This window comes from Mizuhopecten yessoensis, unplaced genomic scaffold (assembly GCF_002113885.1).
Source record: "Mizuhopecten yessoensis strain PY_sf001 unplaced genomic scaffold, ASM211388v2 scaffold6683, whole genome shotgun sequence".
Lineage (NCBI taxonomy): Eukaryota > Metazoa > Mollusca > Bivalvia > Pectinida > Pectinidae > Mizuhopecten > Mizuhopecten yessoensis.
This window is the reverse complement of record NW_018406672.1, coordinates 939,627-952,194: the sequence shown is the minus strand read 5'-3', so window position 1 is coordinate 952,194 and position 12,568 is coordinate 939,627. Positions and strand designations below refer to the sequence as shown.

Below are 12,568 nucleotides of genomic sequence, written 5' to 3'. Positions count from 1 at the left end.
AAAACTATTGTCGATACAGTAGGCCTAAATATTAACGCTATAAATAGCCTAAGGTGTAGGTTGGAAAGGTCGAATGCACGTACAATGTCAAGTTCACACCGTAATGACGAATCACGGCGAAGTATTTTTCTCGCTATAATTGTAAAGGCAGTGCGTCAAGTCCTTAAACACGAAGTTGTAAGGTGGTACTATTCGTACAACAGTAAACAATCAGTAGGCTGCCTTGCTCCCAGTGTGTACAGTAGCGTAGCCACACCTCAAGTCCAAAAATCACGCAGAAAGTAAACAAACGTTTCTCCTCATACTGATTCACGTTTACAACGTAACAAACTGGCGAAAGTTAAATCATACGGCGATGACTGTCACTGAGTAATCGTGGTGTAGTTTAAGATAAATCCATAGTGTAGTAAACACTTGAAAAGTCGAAGAATACGCGAAAAGCAAACACACCAACACCCGCCGTAAATCAATAATGAGGGGCACTGACAATACCACATACCCTCTAGGGGTTAATGCTGATTGGTTAACACTCCCCTAATTTGCATAAAAACATAAACATGAAAAACCTAGATACAAGAATATTACCACACGTAAACAAGGAAATTAACTTAAGTAAATTCACACATATATATCTAAACGTTCCACTGTAGAAAAACAACCTATGATATATATATAAGCAAGGGAGCAATAAAAGTTGTATTTAAACCATAATTTAACACAATGTCAAATTATCATGATAAACCTCCAGGTACACATACTGCATACCAATATTATAAGCTGGGACAAGTTCGCATTTCAGAGGTTTACGTGTATTTTTGGTGGAGTTATGCCCCTTTTATTGCTAATTAAGAGTATTGTGTAGTGAATGCAAGATTTTTTTATACATTTTAATCAATTCCTTTCAAATTTTGTAGGGTTATGCTAGAAGCAATAATTTTCAGCACGTATTACGGGTTTTTCTGTCGAGTTTCAAATTTAACCCGTTTTGGCATATCTGTTGATGCGATAACTCAAGCCAAAACACGTTCCTTACTAAAAGCGCTGAGCAGACGACACATCCACTCCTGTGGAATTCTTGTCTTCTGAATAAAGAGGAAACAACTTAAATTTTACAGGAAAAATAACTTTTCAAGACATACATATATAGTAGAAAGATGGTGGGACTCAAGATCTTTACTTTAAATGGAAAGAGTCTAGATTTGATCGGTAAAATAATACCAGTGTTGTATTCTTTCTAACCTCTACTTACATGGTGTGCTGCTTGATACCCTTCACTGCCTATCAACAGTATGAAGGTCAAAATGACCTTGGAAAATTCAAATTTAGTCGTTATTGAATGAAAGAAGTCAGGGTATCGTGTTCATTTTTTGCTCAGATATAAAATTTTGAATATCAGATTATGGCTTTATGCATAAAAGTCTTAGACGATTCATTCATTTCATATCGTTAGGAAAGGGGAAGAAGTTTTCCCCGGAGCTTACTTCCTCTTAAAATTATTTGTTTCGTGATTTCATAATGCATCAAAGTGATGTTAGAATTTCTTACGTGTCATCGTATAATTTTGTGTCATGAGATATTGTGAAGAACAAATAAGATACTGATGCGCTGGATTAGTATCAGAGACATTTCGTTATTACATGGGGATACAAATGACATAATCTACAGTGAATCTCTGTCGAATGTGGATTAGAGTTGCCAGCTTTGAGGATACATATCTTAAATGACTTGAAGGAGATCAATTGCTGGCTCAGTTTAATGTTGGAAACTGTTCAGGGGTAGCACGAGATACAGTCTCAAGCTCCTGAAGGATCGCTATATATATATATACATATATACATTGATCCTGTCAACTCTTGAATCCAATAGAGAAGCTGAAGTGTCAAAGTTGCGGGAATGGCGTCAGAAAATGTGATTTACTCCAGCATGACTGGCATGCTCACTGGTGTCTACAACAGCCTGCGGGTATGGTTATATTGTATGTTTGATCCTCCCTTTTCTGTCTCGTAACGTTTTACTCGGGAAATTTAATCCAGCTTCCTTATTGCTTTCAAATTACTGTCAACCTGGATGTTATTACAAAATTTCATAACATAAAATGCTTTTCTGTCATGCTTTGATTCATAATTCTTAGATAAAGGAACCTAGTACAGTATTGGCAGTGGATAGGTCACGAGTTTGACGAAAGTAGTTTTTCTTTTTTGATTTTTTTTTTTTTTCAAACGCTCAAGTTTCGAACAAATGTAATTCTGTAAAATGCTTCTCAAGATATGTTTTACATGGAATACTCAGAAAAAGGACACATATTTTGTAATAGTGATAATGGCAGTAATTTTTACCTCACCTGCCCGAAGAGGACTCAATTTTGTATAAAGGGAGGGTGTGGCTTCTTTGGGGGCAGATGGGCATGCAGGGCACTATAGGGGAAATTGAGGTAAATCTTTAAAATTCTTCTTGTGTACAAATGGAGGGATTTTAACAAAATTTTGTCTAGAACATCGTTGGGCAAGAGGAATACACTATTGTATAAACAGAAGGTGTGGTCCCCCTCGGGACTGAGGGGCAGGGCCAAAAGGGTTATTTTGCCATATTGCTTAAAGCGACTTCTCTGGGACAAAGAGATGAATATCAACCATATTTAGTTTTGAGCATTCTTCAGTGGTTGAGGATTCAAAATTGTACCAGTTGAAGGTCTGAGGGGTGGGGCCAAAAATATATTTTTATCTGGATGATTGAGATCCCCACCCTATAACCATGTAAACATTTGCTGAGCATCAAGACAGAAACACAATCATGATATTAGTATTGGCTATTCTTGAGGCCCTACAGACTTAATTTCTGGGCTATAACTTTGAACTGGTTGAGATCCTGAACCCATAGCCATATATACACCATTGCTGGGCATAAAGATCCATGTAAGGGATACAGGCCCTCTAGGCCTCTTGTTTAACTTTAGGTTATATTCTAAACCTTTAATTATTCGTCATGAATTTGAAATTCTCAGTTGAATTGTAGTTTCGACCATGAAAATTATATATGCAGAAAAGAAGAAATCGAAAGAATAATGACATTGGAACCAAAAAAAAAATTCAATATAAAGTGATATTTGTGATATCCAATTCCATAATAACCGAGTTTTGACAGATTTGCTTAACCAGATAAATGAAAGCTCACATCTTACTTCAAGCTGATGAACATGTGTATGTTTAAAAATAATGTGTTTTTTTCATGTGGGATGATTTTTTTTAGCCATTCCATGAACATGTTTTAAGTTGGATCAAGTTTTAATTGTACTGGGTGATTTTTGTGACGCCTGCGAAGAGCTGGTGACACATAGGTATTGCTTTGTCGGCGTTGGCGTCCGAACAGAGGTTTTTGTGCGATAACTTGAGTTTCCTTTGGCCGCTCAAACTCAACATCATGCAGTGCTACCTTACCCAAAAGTGCTTGCTTGGGATTGCTTTTCAGGTCCGAAGGTCAAAGGTCAAGGTCACTGTTACTATAAATAGAAACTTCACTAAAACTGTATACTGGACGGCTTCGATCTACCACTTGACCCACCGTGTATACCTCTGAAATGCCGTCTTACTCCAAATGTTATTGACAACACTAGCTGTTTAACATCATAATCCACAAGTTTATTCATTTATTTATGGGAAACCATCCGACAAATCATACAAATTAAACTTGGAATTGAGACAATGAGTATCCATAGCAAGTTCCTTAAAACTCAGAGTGTTCTTCCCAGAATAACAGATTATATAACAAAATGATGCCATCCAAAAACATAATCTATGATTATTGCTTACCTTTAACATTATTTCTTGAAATGAAAAGTGTATCTATTTCTTCGTAATCTCCCAGCTTCCTGCGCAGGCGACACATCCACTGCCGTGGAATTCTTGTTAAATAGCATTATACACATGATAACATCAAGCCTTCGTTATAATTGTATTGTTCTAATTATTCTAACGTTAACCATTTTGTAATTGAAGTATGGAACATAGATAGTATGTATATTTCAGTTTCAGTATAGTGTCTATACAGCACTAAGGTTTTAGATGAATTGAGTTTAGATTACCACTTCCAGTGTTTTCCCCAGGATTTTTTTGATGTGCTATGGTATCTATATATGCTCGTACACATTTTACACCTTTGTGTGCATACGCTTCATTGGTCATTTGTCTGATGAAGTAAACAGTATACAGTTGTTTCATGCCTTATCAGTCAACAGTCAAAACTATTTTCCCGAGGAGTTGGGACCCTCCAGATGAACTGTTTCCCGAGGCCGCAGGCCGAGGGAAACAGTTCATTTGGTGGGTCCCAACTCTGAGGGAAAATGGTTTTGACTGTTGACTGATAAGGCATGAAACAACTGTTTTGTTACTTGACCAATGAAAAACCAAAAAGTTCTATGTCGAATGTGATGTTTAGATCTACCGACAGACAACCGTCAACAATCCAGTACCAAAAACGCTTGGTCATCGGGGTGCTTGTAATTATAGGTGCGTTCGATTACCTAACATGTGACCAGTCAACAGTTGCACGTGACCAGTCAACAGTTTCACGTGACCAGTCAACAGTTTTACGGTGACCAGTCAACAGTTTTACGTTGGAACACATTAGCTATAGTTCATTTGGTGAATTGTCTGGGAAACAGTCGAAATTGATTAATATGCATTTATATAGCGAGTCAGGTAACAATGTACATATGGTACTAGTCATCGAAACGTCACACAGAAAATCTTATTGGTTATGTAAAAAGAACTTTTCATGATATATATATGCCTTAAGTTCACATCCCCACAGGTAAATCTACCCGCAGGGCAGAGTTTGTTGATCAGGGTGTCGAGGGTAGAGATCGAACAATAAAAAGCTAGTCTAATGAAGGCGAGTCTAATTGGGAAGCGGAGAAGAGGTTATCAATTTGTGCGTAACTGTACTGTTACGCTAAAACAGCCTGGGGAGAACACTGCACTTCCAAATTATAACAGCTTCCTAGAGATCCATTAAATATATACTTGCTAGACATTGCTTTTTGTGAATGCAGACTTTTGTATTGTTCATGTATATGAACCCATTCACCCCTAAAGTCACATTTGAACCTTACCAAATCAAAGACTGGGCAAGTCCAGTTTAGAATGTAGGGGTGAATGATGTAACAATTGTAGTCCAGTCTCTATTTTTTTATCGAAATTGAAATATTTTGAACCTTTGGAACTCTAATCACTTAATGTAACTATTTTTGTGTTTAAGGTACAAAAGTCAGTTGGATGTACTCAACTGAAAAATATCAATTTGCATATTTGAATTTATATCTAAGGTCCTTGTAGCTTTTATCTGGGTCTCTGGTTGATGTGGTCCTGTTTCCCATGAAGTTACAACAATTACTCAATGTAAGACAGTTGTACTCCATTACACATAGCTTAGGGTAATCCCACGTATCCAATTCTTTGATAACAAACAACCTTGTGGAATAGAGAACAGTTTTCTTCTCGTCTGGGACGGGTCCCAGTTGGCCAAGAGGCATTGCTATAAGCAAACAATACCAGCACGTGAATGTTGGCTGTGTCAAGAAAACCTGTGCAGATTTGATCTTTTAAATCCTCCTCAGAATCCACTCTTTTCTGTCCTTCATCCCCGGTATTTAAATTATTAGAAAGATGGGGTTCATGTCCAGAAGCAGCCCTAGTGCGTGTGTCATTCATAAAAGTTGGTGCTAGTATGCAAAATAAATTAAGTACTTTGGAAGGAAAGACATATCTTTTGAAAAACCATCATTCATTACAATAACAAATAAGTCTTCGTCAATTGACTGGAAAAGAGCTTATACTTTCAAGGTTGATCATTGTTTGAGGAATGTTTTGTTAAACTCATGATCAGATATAAACTAAATCCCATAATCCCTCCAAAAGATCTTTTCAGATAAAGGCAGATCCTTCAGATGTTCATTGCGTTTATACCCTATGCATTTAATATTTCAGGATTAACTTTTGTTATTGTTTTAGGTTATTAGTGGATAACTACAATTGAACTTAGATGAATTGAATCTATTACGTAATATTTGATTCAAAATGATTAAGTTTTTTGATATATAGTAAATTAAAGATTATACTATTAGAAGAATTAGATAATTGACATTTTAATTGTCCACAGGAAGTTCAAAATAGCTTGTTAGGAGTCTTTAGAATCTTATCACAATTCCAATAAGTGTACTGAGTAAGGTATTTAATCTGTACCGTAGTGCCGAAATCTCCAGCTGAGTCATGGTCTCCAAACTGTTTGTAATCAAAGGGCGGCAGTATGGGCTAGGTAATCATTTCTCGGTATAATGAAAAGCTCTGGATTATTGCCCTTGACCTTTACATTTGAGTTGCTATCTCGTCCCTTAATGATTTGTCGTCGGTGCCCTCTACCTGCAAAATCAAAATCAAAGGGCTATAATCCTTGGGGTTGATATTATTCATCGGAGTATTGATTATACTCTTGCCGAGGATCACCATCAGTTAAATACCTGTTTCAAATTTACACCTTTCTTGGTCCTTTTCAAACAGAGAATTCAAAATTTGATCTGTTTAGATCCGTGGTCTAACAAACCCTTACAGAGATTGTCATAGAGTAGACATGAAAATGACTAAGTTGTGACGTGCATATATTGGGGTTTCCTGTCGCGAACTGTGTCTTCTATCTAAACAAAGAGATCGGCTGTAAATTCTAGTTTGAGGACCTTAACATTTCTGTCAGATTTTACCTCCCCCAGACTGGGACAGGCTTAAAATCCTGTCATGTGTATATCCTTCTGTCTATCCATCATGTGCTCCAGTCAGTTTTTTCTCCGGTAGGTACATACTCTGACCGTGAAAGTGTCAGCTCTGTACTTGACAAAATCGGTATATTCAGACCCTGAGTCTATAGTTGCTGAATTATTTTTGCGACGTTCAGGTTCTCTTTATTGATTGTGGCCTCGTTTCCCAACTAAACCTTGGGATAATCTCCATGAATATGTGGACATACAAAAACATGTTCAAGTAGAGACATTTTTTTCAGCATATATCAAAAACGAAAAATCACATTATAATTTAGAATTCCCTTTCTAGATACACTCAAACTGTTTGTTGTATTGAATTTTTGGGTTAATAAAATAAGTTTGTAATCAGTCAAGTACGCTGTATTTGCTATTTATTAGTAGTAGCTGCCATTGGCTACTATTTAGAGTGGGATCTTGAACTGTATCCATATCAGAAAAGTCAAAACAGTGAGAAGAAATTCTTTGATTTGTCTATTGGGGATCAGATGGGAGGCAAAACCATTAAGTAATGAAGTTGTTTGAATATAAATATGTTTAAAGAGAAAAAGTCTTTGAAAGGGATAAAGCTTGTGTATGTCTCCCTTTCTCTCATTTGTAAATATGTTCAAAAAGGGAAATTTTTTTCAAAAATAGGAGTTTGAAGAAGGACCCCAAAAAGGGGAGACAGAGCCGCTCCGACTCTCTGTCTTCAACCCACCCACCATCCCCACTAATTTCATAACCCATCGGAAATAGCAGTTGCCCATTTTTGCATGTTTCTATGAGCTGTCGGTGCCTAATATGATGAAATTATATGATCACATATGAGGTCCAGATGATCAATATTGTATGTTACAGTGTTTTTCCTTTATTGATTGGTGGTAATCCCAATGGAATGTAGTACAGAATGTAATCATATACAAAATTTCTGAATATGATCCGACATGTTAGAAAAGTGGTTTTAAATAATGAGTTGGAGCTGTATTTATGTAGCATATGGGCTTATCACTGATGAAAGATTAAGTACAGTTTATATCCAGTCTTCAAAAAAACCCGCCTCTGTCCACCTTTTTTTATCCATTACAAAATGAAATATATCAAGCTACATATTTGAGGTGTTGAAAGCTTTAGACATCAAATCAATACAGATCCTATTGGACACAGAGCTCCCACCGTTACTGAAAAGCATGGCGAAGCAGTTTCCTGACAGGAAGTTTAGAAATGATAGACGTGTACAATTACTGTCAATTAGGGTAATGGACAATATGGAGAAAATGTTTTATTAGTGCATCGTATATGGAAATATAACGGAGAGAAAACCAACTCTAGCTTAATTCACACGAATACCATGACAGATTGTTTATTAAGCTATTTGCTTAAATTACATGGGAGAGTTATCTCTATTGATGAAGTTTAAAAAAAAAAAAAATGATGTAGAACAGCTTTTGACGTTTAATTTGCTTTAGTGGGCTGGTTCGAATATAATATGATTAATTATGTGGCATTTATTGGACATTAAATTGATTGGCAGGCACTGTAATTTGGAGGATTGGATAGTACAGAGTGTCTAACTGAGCAGACAAAAATGGGGAGACAATTTGGTGATGGCACTCGTAAAAATATTATTCCTTTTTTTTCTGGTAACATGCTAAAAATGTCTGAAACAGTATGAAAGTTAAAATGTTAATACCATCAGTTGTGATACAATTTTTCGGTAATATATAAATATGTCTGTACCTGTAGAATACATACCTTAGGCTAATTTGATGATAATTAGGTAAAAAATGAACTACTGAAATAATAGAACGTTCTAGTTAATATAAACATTGTTAAAGAAAGCGATCAAATGTTAAAAAAAACAAAAAACATGTACCGCATTACATGTAGGTCTGCATGAAATGAGATGTAGTTTTTGGAGAAATGCTATTTTATAATTGGTTTAATCTTCATAACTGAATTAGGAACAAGATTTGGGGCGCCTTTAGTAAGGCCAGATGATGGTGTCTCAATGTACACTGTGCGAGCGTAGGTGTCTCTGAATCTGTTAGACTTGTGGAATATCTGTGTACGGTTTGTCATTGTGGCATTATCCGTGTTAAGTGACATGGGTGAGGAATGCCGTAACTTTGGTGCTGTAATTAAGCTCCCCGTTCACTTGGGAATATCTTCTTATTTACTGGAAGACACATTGTACAATAAATGGGGGATTGCCATGGTAACTGATGTTTATTGCCTTATAAGGTAAACATGATGGAATCCTAGAGGTTTTGTCTGGCTTTTGCTCTTCCAGAAGTCATATATATATATATATATGGCAAAATGGAAGCAAATCAAACGTCATTGCATCAATGAAATTGTCTACAGCAAATCCGTCTTGTTCAGTTACGTTACCACCAGACTATCAATTTGGTCCCTCGATACCGTCCGCATAGGTCAGTTTCTATGGTAACCATATAAAATTGATGATGTCGGGTGAAAAATTTGATGAGTTTTTCGTCAAACACCCTATATTGGTTCTGTATTTCTATTTGATGCTTTCTTTTAGCTGAATCAGTAAATAGAAAACTGGGAGCTAGCTCACCCATCACACCTCCAGAACATTAGCATTTCCTTGTGGAAATCACCAACATGTATAGTAGGGCTGGGGGTATAAATCTATTTAAGCTGGTGCTAACTGACGAACAGTGTGATAAGTTATAAGTAATAATATAGACTATATTAATGCTAAATAGTCAATTGACTTCACCTTTCATGAAGGGCTTTACGCATTTAACCAAATCTATAGCAGTCAACATTAGTAGCACAAGAAAATGTTGTACAAATGAAGGCTGTATAATGCTTTGAATAAACCAAATAGTGAAAAATTATTCAGTTTTATCCTCAAAAGCCTACCTGCTCTGATAACATGTATAAAATCTTAACGTCTTTGGTCTGAAATTTCACTAGGACAAGGCAATCATTAATGTGGTATGAAGGTAGTCGGTATAGTAATTTTGGGTGTACCAATGCTACAATGTTTTGCTCTAGGGTCAGACCCCACCTCTCGGGGCTCATGATTTAGATCCCCACCCTTATCACCATATGTGGTCCTGGGGACCTTTAGGGTTGATTACATAAAGAATTATGTTTTCCTTTGTGTCTAAAGGACAGGGCCTGATTAGTTGATAATGTTTCATCCAGGGTTTGGTATACTTTGAATCAGGAAATCAAATGTTACAAAGGAAAGGTACTATCCTTCTTGGTGCTTAAAGAGCAGAACCCAAAATGGAGACACGTACTTACAATGTTGCTTGTAATGAGAATTTTGCTATGATCGTTTAACCCTTTCACCCCTATGTAACTTTAGTAGACTCTACCATGCATTGATATGGAGGGGTGCATTATGGTCTACAGTGGTGAAAGGGTTAAACAGGCCATTTGAGCCTCTTTTTTAAAACTGGATCTTGGCTGCTGTTGTATTTATTAATGTACCTGACATGACATATCTCTATTGTTTCATCACACTGTTAAAATCTCAATCTCAACATGTACTGGAGCCTGGTTCTACATGAAAGGAATATTTAAATTGTTCTGCAAGCATTGGAGACAGCTTTATGTTTCAAATTACAACATTGCATGGACCAATATTTATGGATGGTCCCGTAGGGTAGGGATGTTTAGATGACGTAATGATATTGCATAATACTTCTAAAGAACGGAATACTTGGAAACGTATATTGTGTATTACCCATATTTTCAAAGTGAAACCAAATACAATCTTGTCTTCGGGGAATTCTGTGTGTGATAAGAAAAGTCTTATAGCCATTGAATTTAGTGGAAAAGAATCAACCAATTTAGTTTGCTTAATTGTCATTTCGATTGAAACGAAAACCAAATTGCATTGCATTTTACATGAAACGTAAGCTCTAAATTGTTTTGCAAGTGTTGGGGACAGCTCTTGTAGATAGTTATAACTGGGAAAATTGTTTTTGTGATCATTTGCAACAAATTGCTTCGGCGCCAACTTGAAAAGTGTTGAGACATTTTGTCTATGAATGAGTTTGGAGAAGAGGGAGAGGAAACTCCTATGCCATGTGCTGCACATCAGGGCATGTTCTATATGTATATAGCGTTTATCTGTGACTGAATCTCTGTTTGAATGTAGATGTGTTTTTCATTGAAAAATAATGAAACATTTTTGGAATTGTTTCAAATTTGATGCAATGAATCTGTCTGAAGAATGGTTTGTGATTGTAAGCTGTTGAGCTTTCTTTTTTCCTTCTAAATTTGCTTGATAAGAAATATAGCATATCAGCATTGTCAACCTTTTTAAAACATTGCCCCTTTAATAGTTTCTTTTTCTGTATGACACTGGGAAAATTAATTGAAATAAGCATAGCCATTGGCAGGTCTGTGTGTCTAATCAACATCATAGTACATACCAGGGTATATAATGTATAAGATTATCTCATTTCAATGTTTTGTGTACCCCTGTATGTGCCAACTGGCGAGAGACGCTGTAGTCTGACTGTCTTGTTGATATACTGTGAGGTAATCTGACTGCCTTGTTAATATACTGTGAGGTAATCACTGGAGGCAGAAGATTGATACTCGTAGATATTTCATTAAGAACTTGAGTTTAACTTCATCCCTAAATTGGAAAATTGTTCTAGTCGAGATATAGTCTGTTCCTACCCGCCGTGAGCTAGCCCCAGGATCATGAAACAGATACAGACTAAGTCCAGATTTCAATTCACAAGTGTCAATGACATTTACAGTTCTCTCTGAAATGATTCAGCATTTGACAATAGCTACTATGATGATGTACACAATGTAAAATGACATTTTATATCAAACTGGCATTTTTTAAATTTGACTCGGTGATACACTGCGATATGTAAATATGTAATACAAGATTAAAATGCCTAAGATCACAATCACTTACAAAAAAAATTAGATATTAGGGGTAGGATTGTTATGGTCAGGAGCATGGCGGGGCCCTTGCTGATCTGTCAGGTTTTGTAGTTTCTTCTAAAATTGTTTGTTAGAACAAATAAAATGTTACATATTGACCCATGATGCCTGTATGGAAAGAAAGTATACCCCAGTGTCAAATGAAGACACCTTAAATGTCAAGTGGAATGTCACCAGTGGCACTCCTGGGATTCTTTACATTTTTAATGCTATTTGAGGAATTTGAAGATAGATTTATATCTGATAACGTCTTCTCTAGTGAAATAAGCAGTAAGCTCACACATAGATTGTATGTATAGGGCATCTGTTTACATTTGTTTTCTGTTTATTTGACGATATCCTGGTGTAAAAACATCTTCTAAAAGAATTCCTATTAAATATTTTACTCGATTCCTGGACTTGTTTGTTGATCATATAGATCTGTTTTACTCAAAATCCCATTACAGATTAGGGTGTTGAAAGAAAGCCGAATCCCATTTACAAAGTGCAATGTACGTTAGTACTGGGACATGTACAATGGGATGATAGATATGCTGCATGTGTAATCAAAGATACAGTGTTTATTTATGTGTTCCATTCCACTTGGCTCTTGTCCAGGTAATGCACACGTTCAGCAGCGAGAGGGTGTACTCGGTTGACACTTGCCAGTCGTGAACACTACACAGAAGGTGCACTTGGTTGACAGCTTCCTGGAACTTCTCGTGTAACACAGAACTATTTCCCATGATAGAATATTAGATCTCTGTTATTGTAACTTCTGTATTCATGGTACCGAATATGCATGTGTATATAAGCTTACTTTTTATCCTGTCGCTATATAAAATCCTTAGT

At 36.3% G+C, this 12,568-nt stretch overlaps 1 protein-coding gene across 6 annotated transcripts in view; it reads left to right on the top strand.

Moving 5' to 3' along the window:
* The window catches only part of LOC110452430 (rho GTPase-activating protein 7-like), a 215,867-nt gene that overhangs the window by 101,338 nt on the left and 101,961 nt on the right, over positions 1–12,568 (top strand). The gene's annotated exons all lie outside the window — the stretch shown is intronic.